Below are 15,945 nucleotides of genomic sequence, written 5' to 3' on the forward strand. Positions count from 1 at the left end.
TGTGCCAGGGCAGTGCCCATCTGTTTCATTGCTGTTGGCATTGCTGTCCTAACTCAAGATCTTCACTGATGAAGGTTTTTGGGAGAAGGCTGGCCAACTCTGGGAGACAGAATGGAATCACTTGTGAAGTTCAGTGCCTCAAATGGCCACAGTCTCCCTGCCAAAGTGGTTCTTTCTTGGCCATCGAATGACATTTCTAAAGTTTCAGAGCTTTTGATTTGGGAATCCCTGGAGAAGCTGTTGTGTTCTGCTGGAATTCCTAGAGGATCCTTGAGTGGAGTATCTCTTCTGAGCAAGGGAATTTGAGCCTTCTTTTCATTTATGCTAATAACTGCCTCTGTAAATTTAGACTTCACAATGTTGTAGATTCAGCACTGTGAATAGTAAGACTAATAATTCTACCACCTCCGCTTGTCTAGCTTTGTTTTCAGTTTCGAATGCTCTTTTCTGCACATTCTTGTGTACTAATGTTTAGTGAGTTGAGAATATGTGGCATATGTATTTTACTTAGTTTACAGATGAAACGTTGAGAGGGCATTCATTTTGGTCAATAATACTAAATACTTGGTAGGTGCAGGGCTAGATCCTTGTTGGTCCAAGGCTATTCTGTATGATCAAGGCACCCTTGTGCCCTGAGAGCTTATTAGAAATGTAGAATTTATGTCTAGATATAGTAAACCAGTCTGCATTTTACCAAGACCCCCACCCCCCAGGGTGTTTCCTGGGTACATTAAAGCTGGTGATGCCCTCTTTGGTTATAAGTCGCAAAACTAGGATTTAACCAAACATAATGGTAATAAAAGCACAGGCTTTCCTCGTTTTATTGTGCTTCACGGATATTGCATTTTTTACAATTTGAAGGTTTGTGGCAACCCTGCGTTGTCAGGTGATGGTTAACATCTTTTTTTGGCAATAAAGTATTTTTAAATTAACAGTTACATTTTAATTAAACAATTGCATTGTTTCTTTAGACATAATACTCTTGCACACTTAATAGACAGTATAGTATAAACATAACTTTTATGTAGTCTGGGATACCATAAAATTTGTGTGACCTGCTTTATTGCAAGATTTGCTTTATTATAGTTGAACAGAGCCAACTGCAGTATCTGCAAGGTATGCCTGTAACTGCAGAGCCAAATCTGCAGTATCTCCAAGGTATGCCTGTAACAGGAATAGCTCACATTTACTGATCCAAATGCTGTTCTTAACTTTACACGCATTGTCTCATTTAGTCCTCACAGCAGCCTGGTAACTGAGTACTGTTATGAATCCCATTTTCCAGAAGAGGAAAGTAGAGGCACAGAGAAGTCAAATAACTTACCCAGGCCTGCTGACTCCAAGTCCACTGCTCTTCCAGCTGCTCACTTGTTCATCTGTTTTTCAGGTGGGCAGCACTTCCCTGATGTCTTGTCAAAGGCCTTTCTTTCCCTTTTGTACCCAGGTGACTAACTTCAAATGCTGATGAAGGAAAAGTGACTTCATAGAATGACTGAAGAAATCAGGGGAAAAACCCTTGGTATTTGAATATAATTCTGGATGTCAATTACTTGACTGACAGGCAACAGACAGATAATCTGATTTGTGAGATAGGCTACCTCTCCCTCTTCTTAGCTCTAACTCAGGCCTGAAACGTGAAGCAGGTAGGCACTGTGAGCTTGCATTCTGAGTCATTCAGTCCTGAACTGCTTCTTGATGCTGCTGATAACATCTGTACCAGTGAGGAGAAGCTGGCTAAAGTCCTATGCCACCAGCTGACTAATTGCAAAAGATTCCCTTTGTTGAGCCTCAGCTCTCCCTGTCTGCTGGGTGGGCTCATGATTTTCCTTTCAATATCCCCTTATCTCCGCAATCTTAGAGTTCTTGATCAAAGCCTGTGCCATCACAGGAAATTCTGATGTGAAAAGGCAGCGGGATCTGGGTGGAGACATGAATTATAAGCACAGTTCTGCCATTTGCTATGTTACCCAAGGCAAGTAACTCAGTGTCTCTGGCCCTCACTATCTGTGTAGGCAAAATGGACATGGGGTCGTCTTCCAAGGCTCTTCCAGCGCTGCCTGAAAGACAGCTTTGAGTTGGCTAATCTTTTACTTTTCCTTGGTGACTTGATGCAGTGCTTTCTCCCAGGCCTTCCAGGGTGGGGCTTTGAGAGCTCTGTCTTGGCAGTGAGATCCTTACCATCAGCTCGTCTTATCAGCACAGACATCTGCATTGCTGCTTGGGATGTTCATGTTTAGGGCTCAGTTAATCTTGGTGACGCACTGTGTCTCCTCACTTTGTCACACTGATCGCAGATGGAGAGCTCTTCACACACAGGCACGTCTATCTTTAGCATGCTGGTTCATTTAAATCATAGTTTGCCTTAGAGAGCATCAGTGATAATTGTAGTGGGTGTGGTTTTATTTTTATAATTTTTGGCAAGATATTTGCAGCAGTTGCATTTTGTCATATTTGAACAGTGTATAAATGGAAGTGGGTCCAAGTGAAATAGAAATTGTAATAGATTCTTGGGAGCTGAGACTGGATATGCTGTTACCCATCCTGGGGTCCTTAACATCCCCTTCAGCAGTGGTTTCTGGAAGGACTCGCTTTGAGGCTTTCATGTGTGATATAAATTAAACAGAGGCTAAAGCTCATAGTACTGTCTCCAGCAGCATAGGGGACTGCAGTAATCATTACTTTATAACACATTTCAATAACCTAAGCAAAAAAGTCTAGCTAGTAAATCATAAAAGATTCCATCCAGGTAAGATAAAACGTCAGCTTGAGTTACTTAAGATAACCGCAAGAAGATAGTTCTTGGTGGAAATAGTTACTGGTTTTGCAAGGTCTGCAATAGCAGGTCAGATTCTAGCCCAAGAAATACATGGTGTTTTTCCCTGCTTATTTCTTCAATTGTCAGCATTTTTTTAATAGAATTTTTTTCCCCTGACTATAAAAATAATGAATTTCCACTGAGGAAAAATGAGGAAAATCCTAAAGGGATTAACTTAAGATTCACCCAGAAATAACTCCTGTTAAATCATCTTACTGTCCAAAGGAAAATGCACTCCTAAATGTGTTTTGTTTCATGGATATGCAGTTCTTACCTGTTTCCCTAATCATTGTCGTTCAGGCTGATTTCAATACTTAATGCTACGAGTAATGCTACAGTGAACATCTTAAAGATTATCTTTGCATAAACTTGTATTTACGTTTCTGATGATGTTTTTAAAATTAAAACAATTTTTTGGTTGCGCTGGGTTTTCTTTGCTGCTCACAAGCTTTCTCTAGCTGCCGACAGTGGAGGCTCCCCTCTAGCTGTGGTGCTCGGGCTTCTCGTGGTGGTGTCTCTCGTTGCAGAGCACAGGCTCTAGGCAACGGGCTTCCATACTTATACTTGCTCCATGTCACATGGAATCTTCCTGGACCAGGGATCGAACCCACGTCCTCTGCATTGGCAGGCAGATTCTCAGCCACTGTACCACCAGGGAAGTCCAAGTTTGTTTGTTTTTTTGTTTTTTTAACGAGGATCATTTTTTAAAGTTTTTATTGAACTTGTTACAGTATTGTTTCTGAATTTTATGTTTTGGTTGTTTGACTTTGAGGCATGTTGAACCTATACCCCTTGCAGTGGAAGGCAAAATCTTAACCACTGGACCACCAGGGAAGTCCCCTTGTGATTTCTTTAAACTGGATCCTTTCCTTGTTAAAAAAAAAATGTAATTATAAAGGCAGCCTCCTAAATAATGTTTTTAACAAGATGGTGTCTAAACAAAGTTGAAAAGGCAGACATTAATAGTTTAGTGGGGAGGGATTACCTTTGAAAAAGGTATTCTGATTCAGTTTCAGCTTACTGGTCCACTTGCAGATGTCTTTTCAGATAGTTGTTCTCAAAGTGTATTTCCAGTTTTGCATTTGGAGATGTTCATTTAACGTTTCATAACCATTTTTTCGTGTTTTCATGTTTAGTAATTATGAACTAAAACATTCCCTAGTGATGGGCACTGGTGTTGTTTCTGGCTTTTAATAATCACATACAGTGCTGTGGTGAGCATCTTTGCTTCTCTGTCAGCCTCATAAGAGAACAATTCTAAATAAATTAGTTTAGGGAAAGTTAGAACTTTATAAAGTTCAAAAGGAAAACTGTACCTTTTCCTTCTTAAAATTTGATTAGGACCCTCTAAAAATATCTTTAAAAAAAAAAAAGCTTCATGAGATATAATTTACATACCATAAGGTATCTTTTAATAATTTTTGTGAGCCTTCTTTGCTGTCTCCTTAATCTGTTTTTCTTTCTTCTTTTATTTAATTATTTGCCTGCACCAGGTCTTACTTGTAGTACACAGGATCTTTGACCTTCATTGTAGCATGCAGAATTTTTAGTTGTGGCATATGGGATCTAGTTTCCTGACCAGAGATTGATCCTGGGCCCCCTGCATTGAGAGCATGGAGTCTTAGCCACTGGACTACAGTGAAGTCCCTGTTTTTCTTTTTGATACAGAATTCCTTGTGAGTAGGACTCAGAACATGAGCCTTTAACATTTAAACCCTTCATTCTCTGAACAGACTATTGGCTGGTGACATTAACCAGAAATACTGTATGTACGTTATCAGTTTTGTGCAGTGGACGAGCAGTGAGAGCAAACATGTCTTTATGGAATGAGGCAGTGAACCGTGATATTTTTGATTGACTTTTGGAGAGGAATTTTTAAAATGTAGCCAATTCATTATATTACTGAAACATCCTGTGATTTATGGAATATTCTGTTTGATCAACTTTGGAAACTGTATACTATAAAGGTAGTGTATGTAGGCAGCCTCTCTAACGTTAATGTACACACCAGAATCACCAGAGATGTTGATAATGGGACTCTGATTTTGAGGATTTAGATGGGATTAGATTCTAGGGGTTAAACCAGGTGGGACTGGGGAAGATTTCAGGTGACACTCCGATACAACATCCTAAATTCTGTTGAGTGACACTGTGAGAGTTATTCCTTCTGAAACACTTTTGGCTCTTCTGACTATGTCAAGAAGAGTATTTGGTTCCAGTCTTTCTTAACATGTGCTAAGTTCCCTTTCTAACCAAGGGAGATCAGTTCTGGGGCCTTAGGTAAGCTACAGTTATTTAGTTTGAATTTAGTAACACTGTTGTGTGTCCTTATATTTATTTTCAGTTACCTTCCATTTACAACAAGTGATACTGGTTTTCCATTTATAGTAGTGACAGAAAGTTTCTTTTAAAAAGAAACGTGTGTTAAAAGTAGGTTTAATGCAAAACCTTAACTCAATAATAGTACAGGTAATGTATGGATATGGCAAAAACTGTGAAGTCAGATGACTGACATTTAGGACATGCTGGTGTGGAAAAAAGGCTATGAACTTTGGAGCCAGGTCGCCCTGGTTTCTGCTTACTTTGCTGCTGATTATCTCAGTCTGCCATGTTGCTTCTCTCTCCGATCTCCAGGGTTTTTTACTCCTGTAAATTGGGTCAGGGCAGAGACACCTCCTGTGGACCAGGCATCGTCATGCTTGTCCTGTGATCCTCACGCAACCCCAAGGAGCTGGGCGTTCATGATAGTCCCATTTTGCAGAGGAGGAAATAGGCTCAGAGGGGTAAGGGAACTTGCATGGAGTCCCAGAGCTGGGAATGGTTGGACTGGGTTTCAATCCCTGGTGTGTCTGAACCTCTTTTTTGTTATTCCAGGCCACCTCCCTCGTTCAAATACAGCATTTGTTGTGGCTGTCTGCCCGGCTGCCTGGCAGTCTGATTAAAAGGACAAGTCATTGTGTACACTCATCATCACTACAACATTATTGACAATAGCCAAGAGGTGTAAGTCGCCTGCATGTCCATGGCCATATCAATGGATAAAGAAAATATGGTATATACTCCAGTGGGATGTTATTTAGCCTTATAAAAGACAGAGATCTTGTCACATGCTACAATACGGATGAACCATGAGGTTGAATGGTGGTTTCCAGGGGCTGGGGAGACAGGGAGGTGGGGAGTTGCTGTTTGATAGGTATAGAGTTTCAGTTTGCCAAGAAGAAAAAGTTCTAGAGATCTGTTGCACAACACTGTGGATATCATTATTCAACTGTGCACTTAAGACTGGTTGCGAGGGTACGTTTTATAATATGTGGGGTTTTTTGTTTTGTTTTGTTTTTTAACCACAGTTGAAATTTTCTTAAAAGTTAAAAAAAAAAGTGCCATTGGTCAGAAGGCAATCTGTTTTTTTTTCCATTTTGGAAACTCTCAAGCATACATAAAAATAGAATAGTATAATGAACCATGAACCCATTACCCAGCTCCAGCAGTTATCAGCTCATGGCAGTTCTGGTTCACCTGTGACCTTTTTTCCACCCCACTGACCTCACCCCTGATTATTTTGGTTCCAGACAGCATGTTACTTTTATCTGAAAATGCTTTTGTGTGTATCTCTTAAGAGTAAGAACCTTCTTTAGAAAATACTGTTTTTACACCTAAAAAGTAACATTAGTTCCTTAACGTCATCTGATCAGGGTTTGAAGTTTCTTGATGGTCTCATATATTTTTAATAATCAGCTTGTTCAAATCAAGATCCAGAAAAGGGTCCTACTCAAGGACCAAATGTTGTATTTGGTTGATTAAGTTTCTGACACCACAGTATAAATTTTAAGCAGAGAGACTATTTCTTTGCTGGGTCAGTACATGGAACAAGAAGTTCCTGGCAGGCAGGCTCTTCCAGCTTCATAGCTTAGTGGTAGTTCAGAGCATTAGCCCTGAATGTCGGGGTCATGTGAACGGTGGGTGCCCTGTGGGTGGGAGGATAAATGGTATAGCCAGGGGAGTGGGTAAGACCATGCCCTCTGTCAAAAGGACATGCATAGCCTTTAAACCGCTAGCAGGAGCTTCTACTAAGAACCCCCACATATAGTTAAAGGTATATTCATTCATGGTCTATGCTTAGTCATGTCTGACTCTTTGTGACACTATGGACTGTAGCCCACCAGGCTCCTCTGTCCATCGAGTTTTCCAGTCAAGAATACTGGAGTATTCTTTTCCTCCTTCAGGGGATCTTCTAGACCCAGGGATCAAACCCTCATCTCTCGCATCTCCTTCATTGGCAGGCAGATTCTTTACCACTGAGCCACCTGGGAAGCCCAGTGTTCAGGACATTCACTGCAGCATTGTTTGCACTGACCAAAAACTTTTGCAAAGACCAAAACTGTTGGAGTTTCCCTCAGTGGGGGACTAATCAAATACGTTATCAGGCAACTGTACTGTGGTACCTAAGCAGCTACTTAAAAGGTGGGGACACGGGTGAGGGTTGGAGGAATGGGAGGTTTCTCCAAGATCTATAAAGTAAGGTAGAGAATGATGATATATACTTACTTACACCTCAATTTTAAAAGTAGGGAAGCAATTTTATATTAGTTAAGATATATTAAGCATGAATATATTAATGTTTGTATATGCTTCAAGTATCTCCCCAGGGGTAGGAGGAAGATTTATTTGTTCACTGTATATACAACTTGAATCATTTTAATCTCTGCATATATTGATACACATGTATATGCATGTGTATATGTGTAGTAAGTTTAGAGTTTTTCAATAAGACAAACCTGGTTTTGAATCCTGACTGTACCGTTTAACTGCTGTGACCTTGAGCCAATAAATTTGTCTGAGCCGCCCATCCTTGTTTTTGAAATGAGGTTAATACCTATTCCTCAAAAGGTGATTTTGAGGATTAGAAGAGGTATATACATTAAGCACTTAATGTACTATGAGTCATGACTATTGAATACAAGGTAGCCCCAGACCCACATTGATTCTGAATTAGTGTCCCCTAGACTTGAATATATTTTTTATGAATGTACTTTATGAATGCTTCGGTTTCTTTGCCTCTTTTCCCCACTGCTGCTGCTGCTGCTAAGTCACTTCAGTCGTATCCAACTCTGTGTGATCCCATAGACGGCAGCCCACCAGGCTCCCCCGTCCCTGGGATTCTCCAGGCAAGAACACTGGAGTGGGTTGCCATTTCCTTCTCCAATGTGTGAAAGTGAAAACTGAAAGTGAAGTCACTCAGTCGTGTCCGACTCTTAGCGACCCCATGGACCGCAGCCTACCAGGCTTCTCCATCCATGGGATTTTCCAGGCAAGAGTACTGGAGTGGGGTGCCATTGCCTTCTCCACTTTTCCCCGCTAGATAAGTGCTTTCTTTGTCTGCCTGTTGGGGTCATCAAATGACGGAGCTCATGGCGGCAATTTGAATTCAGGGCAGGCTTTTATGTGTTCATGTTTCTTGTCTGTGACCTTTCTAGGTTTCTTTCCAGATAAGTAGTCTGTCATTTTAAGACACGTAAGCTGAAACCAAGGTGCTAGACCTTTTTCCCCCAAAGAAAAAATATTTTTATTGCCATCTCCCTGCTTGATTGTAAGAAACAAAATACACATACTTATCACAAAGGCCAAAGAAAGCAAAAACAGTAATTTGCAAGCTCACCCCCGGAGATCAATATTACTTGCCTTTCTTGAGGGTTTATTATGCATCTTGGACTAGACTGAGCATTTAACATTTATTAGCTTACTTAATCCTTCTAACAGTTCTTTATGGTAGGTGTTGTTATTAATCCCATTTTATAGAAGAAATTATGACAATGTAACTTTCTCAATATTTTATAGCTAAGTGGCAGAGCAGAATTTCAAACCCTGACCTACTGAATATTCAAGTTCACGCTTGAATAGTGTGTCTTGTCTTTGCAGTTTCCTTCACATCTGTCTCTGCACTTGTGCATATACACATGTAGACATAAATTGCGTCATAGTAACTGTCCTGTTTGGTAGCCTGCTTTTTTTCTCTCAACAAGATGTGATGAACATCTTTCCTTGTGTAGATACCTAGAGGTTTATTACCATTCTTAATGATTGCATAATTTCCCATTGTAGAGATATGTCATAATCTAACCAGTTCCTTATCAATGACTGTTTAAGTGGTCAGAGATGCGACTGAGATAAACATAAAGGTGTATGTACATCTTGCATACGTATTGCATTTCAATGTTATATATATATATATATATTTTTTTTTTTTGGCTGTACTGTGCGACATGCAGGATCTTAGTTCCCCAACCAGGGTTTGAATCCATGCCCCCTGCAGTGGATGTGTGAGATCTTAACCATTGGACTGTCATGAAAATCCCTTCAGTTTTTTTATATTGATTGCTCAAATGCCCTTAAATAATTTGTGCCAGTTTGAAATGCAGTGGCTCTTATATGTACTGTAAGAGATAGTTTGAAAGTGTTTAGAAGAGCTCTCAACTGTTTGACTTACAGAAAAAGATTCCCTTATGTTTATAAACTGTGCCTGTAATAACAGAATATATGTTATTAGTCTGTTATTTTGACATCTTTGTTCTGAATGCCTTTTATGGCTGAGGCTACACGACATGTAGCATTGACGTTAGAACATTAAAGACTCCATGGCTGTAGACCTCATAGAAGCGCTTTTCTGACGCTTCCCCATGAAGTGAGAACAAGTAGCTTTACTCCTAGGGCCCTTGTTCATCAGTTAAAACATTCTGTTATGTTATATTCGTGGTGGTCAGTGAAAGTGGATAGATGAAAAGGGGAAAATGAGTTATAACATCTGGATATAGTTTAGTTAATTTCATAAAAATTTTCCATCTTTTTTTCTCCTCTAATTTGATTTTAAGACTGGGTAATATATTTACATGATTCAAGAGGTATAAAAGGATATACACTGTAAAGCCTCCCTTTGGCTCTTGGCCTTCAGCTACCCAGCTCTTCTCCCTACAGGCAACCAGTGTTGTTATCTAGCTCTTGCATATTCCTCCAGATATACTTTATGTACATAGAGGCAGATAAAGAACTATTCTCCCAACACAGATTCCATGTCCTTTTAAAAGTTCTCCAGAGAGGGATATTATTTTTTAAATTGGAGATGAATAATCTTGTTTTGAAAATTGTGTAATTCCCATTTTGATAACTGGCCGTCATGGGAACCAGAGACTCAGAGTTGAGCTTGCTCTCTTGATGTTGGTTCAGGGGTTGGCAAACAAGGATTCCTGATCCTTCAGAACAATTAGTAGCAGTTGTGAAAGAGAGTCGTGTTGATGGTGATGAGGTGGATACAGAGTAGAAACAGCTGCTTCCCCTGAGAGAAAGCTGCACAGGGACTTGGTTTGGGCTGGTTAATAGGGAGTCACTTTTATCTTCTTGTCTGAGTGTTGCGGTGCTTTTCTGCTGGCCTCTGTGATCTATGGCTTGGGCTGCCTTTACACTCTGAGTCCTTGAACTCCAGGCCAGGCAGTTGGCAGGTCAGGCCAGGCAGTTGGCAGGTGTTTACCTGATCTGATCTTAGAGAACACTGCGTCGGAATGCATTCATTAAAGGTGTATTAGTATGCACTGTGTACCCACAGGGTACCCCTCCTTGCAGGGCTGTTCCTAGTGAATTGCCAGACCTTTATTTTTTTCCCATTTAAAGATACCACATGCTTGTTAGAGAAAATTTGGAAAATATAGAAAGCTTGAGGGAGTAGCGAAAATCTCCTATATGCAGTCCCATCTCACAGAGTGGACCACTACTGCTGTTTTGATGTGTGTCTTATTTTTATGCAATTGTGATTGCTTGTATTTAATTTTGTAAACTGCTTTTTCATTTATGCTAAGCATATTCCATGTCATTACAGAGCCTTGATAAGTGTTATTTAAAAAGATGGACTAGCATGACAGGGGCTTTCCAGGTGTCACAGTGGTAAAGAATCCACCTACCATTGCAGGAGACACAGGAAATACAAAAGACACGGGTTTGATTCTTGGGTCAGGAAATCGCCCTGAAGTAGGAAATTGCAACCTGCTCCAGTATTCTTGCCTGGAAAACTCCATGGACAGAAGAGCCTGGCGGGCTACAGTCTACTGGGTCGCAAAGAGCCGGACATGACTGAGCGTGCATACATAAATTTGGTCATAGACAGAGATGCCTACAGGAGCCAGGCAGGAAGTGTAAATGAGCAAAGCATGCTAGGTGTGAGACAGTAGGAAGTGTGGGTTGGGGAGGATTGGGTGGCTGGGCCCATCATCGGGTGGCTGAGCTGTAATTCAGTTCCCATTGCCTTTCATTTCCCCTGGGGCCTGGGCCAGGGGCTGTCAGGATATTCCCATTCTTCCAGAGAAGCAGAAAACCTGTCTGTTTTAATGTGAAATTGCTGTTGGTTTTTTGTTTGTTTTAGTTTTATTTTGTTTTTTTTTTTACAGAAATCTTTAACATTCAGAGAATAATATAGGAAGCAGAATTGACAGTTGTTAATGTTTTCTCTTATTTGCTTCAAGCCTCATAACCTGTTTCTATTTGTTTTTAAGAGAAATGATAAAGTATTACAGATAAAGTTGAAAAATTCTTCACATTTCTTGTTCCATTCTCTACATTTCACTCTGTCCAGTTTTAGCAGGCATTATCATAAATTACTGTATATCTTTCTATTCCATTTTTGGGAATATTTACATATACATAAATGCAAATCCATGAACACCATATTGCTTTCTAATTTTTCAGTCATAATTATCATTCTCAGCTTGCTTTTTCACTCAACCTGTTTGTTTTCTTTCTTTCTTTTTTTTTTTTAAAAATTTATTTGGCTGCGCCAGGTCTTAGTTGGCATGTGAGATCTTTATAGTTACAACATGTGGGATATAGTTTACTGACTACGGGTCAAACCTGGGCCCCCAGTGTTGGGAGCACAGAGTTTTAGTTACTGCACCATGAGGAAAGTCTCAACCTGTTTATTTATTAATGTAAATATATGTAACTAATTCAGGATTGACAGACTTTTTCTATGAAAGATCAGGATTTTTAGGTTTCGTGGGCCACACTGTCTCTGCTACAGCTACTCAGCTCTGCTATTTTATAGCTAATGCAGCAATAGATAATATGTAAGGAAAGGGATATGACTGTGTTCCAATAAAACTTTATTTACAAAAACTGGCTGTGGGCTGGATTTGGCCTGTGGACTGTCATTTGCTGACTGTTGCTGCAATTTATTCCTTTTAAATACTGAATAGTAGCCTATCTGTAGCATGAATGTACCATCTTTTATTTTTCAGTTCCTCTATAAATGGATGATTAGGTTGTTTCCAGTTTTCTACTATTTTAGCAGTGCTGCAGGAAGCATCCTTTTCCATGTTTCCTTGTACATATGTGCAAAGGTTTTTCACCAGGGCATATACAGATATAGAGGTAGAATTGCTGGGGGGTTTGTTTTGTTTTGTTTTTTTAAACAACGGTTGGGCCAAATAAAAATGGCTTCAGGTAGAATGTGACCAGTTTGTGACCTCTGTTCTAGAATCTCTATAGGAAGCCACTGGTTACTGATAATCCAAATCCACACCTAGTTCTAGAATTTATTGTGGACTCCTTGACAGCACAGGTGAGAATGGGTGAATCCAAACAAGAAAGATTCTAGAAGAGAGTGGTTGCCCTGAGAAATGTGCTGATTTCCTCAGCAGACAAAAGAGATGAAGTTGGACAAAGACTCAATCTTTCACATGTAGTAGCCATTCTAATGGTGGTTGTTAACAATGGGATGACAAGTTCAAGTAGAAGAGGTGTTCGGGATAAAGATGCTCAGCTGCTGACCTGTGGTTTCTCCTTTCCTGGCAATGCTGTGAGTTCCTTTAAAGATTTATCACTGTAATTAGACAGACCAGAAGAAGGAGGAGGAAGGTAATAAAGACTATCAGGGCATCCTTCCAAGAAAACCCTCTCCTTTGAGGAGGACCCACAGCAAGATTTTAAGCTCTGGTGGCAGGAAATTAAATTAGTCCATCTTCCTGAAGTAATATGTCAGTAATACATGACTAGTTCAGCCAAGCTCAGTGAGTTCAGAAAAGAAATGATGTTCTGTGTTCCAAGTCAAGGAGATTTAATTAAGTGGACTCAGACTTTGGGAATTCCTTCTTTTTAAAAGCTTTTCAAGGTTACTGTGGGTCATTATCATCCCTTTGTTTTTATTGTTTTGGAGAACTCAAAAATATACAGGGCTGTAACAGAAGCAGCTGAACATCAAGATCTGCTTGAAAGCCTGCTGCAGGCTTTTTAGTTTTATTAGAGAGGCTTGGGGTCACATTGCTTTCATAGGTGAAACCTCTCCCCGGGTATGAAATGCAGAAGAATCGATTCTCTCCAGTGACCTGTTCCCCATCCACCTCTTCTGTTTCTTATTCCTTGGAGTCTCAGGTCTTGTCTAACCATCCCATGTACTACAGCAGAGGCCTCCCCAAAGGAAGCTCTGGGGCCTGGGCTTCGGGCTTGGCACCCAGAGAGCTTTTGGCAGGCCTCTGTTGAAGTGGAGGGAGAGTCAGGCAAGGGATCAGCCATAGCTGTAGCTTGGGGGCCATTCCCCTAGACAAGAAAAGGAGACACAGTAACCTGGCCATTCTGATATCTGATTCTAAGTATCCGGCAAAATTCTAGTAGCTTCTAGAAGATAATGAAGGGCTGCCTTTTACATAGTTTTCTTTAAATGACTTGATATTTACTTTTAATTGAACATTCCCTGGAGAAGGAAATTGCAACCCACTGCAGTATTCTTGCCTGGAGAATCCCATGGACAGAGGAGCGTGGCAGGCTACTGTCCATGGGGTCGTAAGAGTTGGACACAACTTAGCAACTAAACCACAAACCACCACAGTTGAACACTGATTAGGTATTTGGATCTCAATTTGAACTGATTTTTTTTTAAGGATGATGACTACAAATTGAACAAGAGAAACTATTAGTCTAGTGATATTTAATGCATAAAATTAGGCTTCCCTGGTGGCTCAGCAATAAGGGATCCACCTGCAGTGTTGGAGACTGCCTGCAATGCTCTAGACACGGGTTCAATCCCTGGGTCGGGAGGATCCCTGGAAGAAGGAAATGGCAACCCACTCCAGTTTTCTTGCCTGGAAAATCTCATGGACAGAAGAGCCTGGTGGGCTCCATGGGGTCACCAGAGTCGGACACAACTTAATGACTAAACCACCACCATCACCACCAGTAATCTTCAGAATGACCCTTTGACAAAGGTTTTGGATGCCGTTGTTTTAACTTTTTTTTCTTTTTTGGCCATGCTGTCGCATGTGAGCAAAAGTACCCCCACCGAGGATTGAACCTGTACTTTCTGCAGTGGAAGTGCTGAGTCTTAACCTCTGGACTGCCAGGGAAGTCCCTATATTAGTTAATTTTAATCTGACTTTATTTTAGTTCACAAAGTATTTCCACGTTTATAAGTAACTGTTAGTCTGACAATCATCCAGAATGAAGGAGAATTATCCCTGTTGTACAGATCTTACAAAAACACTGATGCAGGGAGGCTAAGAGGTCTTGTGGTTATTCATTCTTAGAGAACATTATTTTATTACGTATAACAATTAGAAGAATTATGAAAAGTAGCTTCTCATGCTTCCATGTGCTTACTTACCGACAGAACAGTTTTTTATGAAAGATCAATGAAGGAACATAACAACTCTGTGTTTATTAATTGGCAGCATATATGCCTAGAATGACTCATCACGGCTATACATTTTTCTGCCTTTTGTTGGCAAGGTATAGGTCAGTCTCACAACTCAATGAATACTGTAATTCGTGTTCTAAGTATCTATCAAAATTACAAATGCATATATCCATGCATATATAGATTTTTTTTTCCCATACATGAAAGGATGTGGTCCTAGGTTTTTCATAGTAAAATATCAGAAACAGCTTAAGTGCTAGGGTAGTGGTTAAATAAATTACAATGCCTCCATACAGAGGGATGTTTTACTGCTGTCATAAAGAATAGGGCAGCTCTGCATTTACTGAGGGGAACAAACTCCAAGATAGGTTGTTAAGTAAAAGCAAGCTGCAGGACACTGCATATTGTGTATTACATACTATACTTGTGTAAAAAAAGAGAGGATAAGTGTGCATTAATACATATGAGCTTGCTATGCATAAACTTATTCAGGAAGATTAAAAACCTAATAATACTTGCCTTGTAAGCAGGGAAGTAGTTGGCTGGAGAACAGGTAAGGGAGAGGGACCTGTCAGCAAAGGACCTTTTGAATCAAGAATCATGTGAATTACCTGTTTATTTTTAATTTTAAAAATGTATATACTTTAAAATAATTTTTATTTTAAAAATAATTTTATTTGTCTGTTTACTTATTTTTGGCTGGCTGGGTCTTTGTTGCCACGAGCACAGACTTCTCGTGGTGGCAGCATCTCTCGTTGTGGAGCACAGGCTCTAGGCTCATGGGCTTCGGTAGTTGCAGCTCATAGGGCTCAGCAGTTGCGGCTTGCAGGCCCTAGAGCGTGGGCTCAGTAGTTGTGGCATATGGGCTTCGTTGCTCTGTGGCCTGTGGAATCTTCCCAGACCAGAGATCAAACCCGTTCCCCTGCATTGGCAGGCAGATTCTTATCCATTGTGCCACCAGGGAAGTCAGAATTATCTGTTTTTTTAAAAACCCCTGGTTTGAGGTTTTGGGGAGTTTAACGTCATCATATGTATCTCTCTGCTCTAATTTGCTTGCTCCCTACCCCTTCCCAAAGAACCCATTTAAACATCCTTTCTTCTGCTCCATGAGTTTTTAGCACCAAATGAAGTTCTTTTTTGTTTTTACTTAAAAATTTCTTAACATCTATTTTCTTATTTGCACTCAAATTTTTAAAAATTTATTGACTGGATAAGTGCTTTCTTTGTAATGCATTACCCCACATCCTTGTTTATTTGAACACATTTTGCATGAGCCATAGTTGATTTTAGAATGGAAAAGTATTATCAGTACAAGATAGGAAATTCAAACAGTACTAATGAGTGTATAGGGAAAAGTTTTTTTCCTTTTTCTAGACCTCTGAGTGTTCTCTGGGCCCCTAGCTCCCCTCCCGAGGTTGCCACTGTTACCACTTTTATATGTATGCTTCTAATATTGTAGCATGCA

The 15,945-nt window shown here is 40.1% G+C and overlaps 1 protein-coding gene across 7 annotated transcripts in view; it reads left to right on the forward strand.

Annotated features, from left to right (window-relative positions):
• KIF3B (kinesin family member 3B) overlaps positions 1–15,945 on the forward strand; it is a 38,090-nt gene that overhangs the window by 3,995 nt on the left and 18,150 nt on the right. For 2 of the 7 annotated variants that reach the window (XM_043479514.1, XM_043479513.1), the window contains one exon: positions 5,690–5,867. The exons of 3 other annotated variants lie outside the window; for them this stretch is intronic. The gene's annotated coding sequence lies outside the window, so the exon portion shown is untranslated. Of the gene's footprint in view, positions 1–1,235; positions 1,388–5,689; positions 5,868–15,945 lie in introns of all 7 variants that reach the window. 2 more of the 7 variants (XM_043479511.1, XM_043479512.1) reach the window with 2 other exon arrangements.

The sequence above is a fragment of the Cervus canadensis genome, chromosome 10 (assembly GCF_019320065.1).
Source record: "Cervus canadensis isolate Bull #8, Minnesota chromosome 10, ASM1932006v1, whole genome shotgun sequence".
In the NCBI taxonomy this organism is placed as follows: domain Eukaryota; kingdom Metazoa; phylum Chordata; class Mammalia; order Artiodactyla; family Cervidae; genus Cervus; species Cervus canadensis.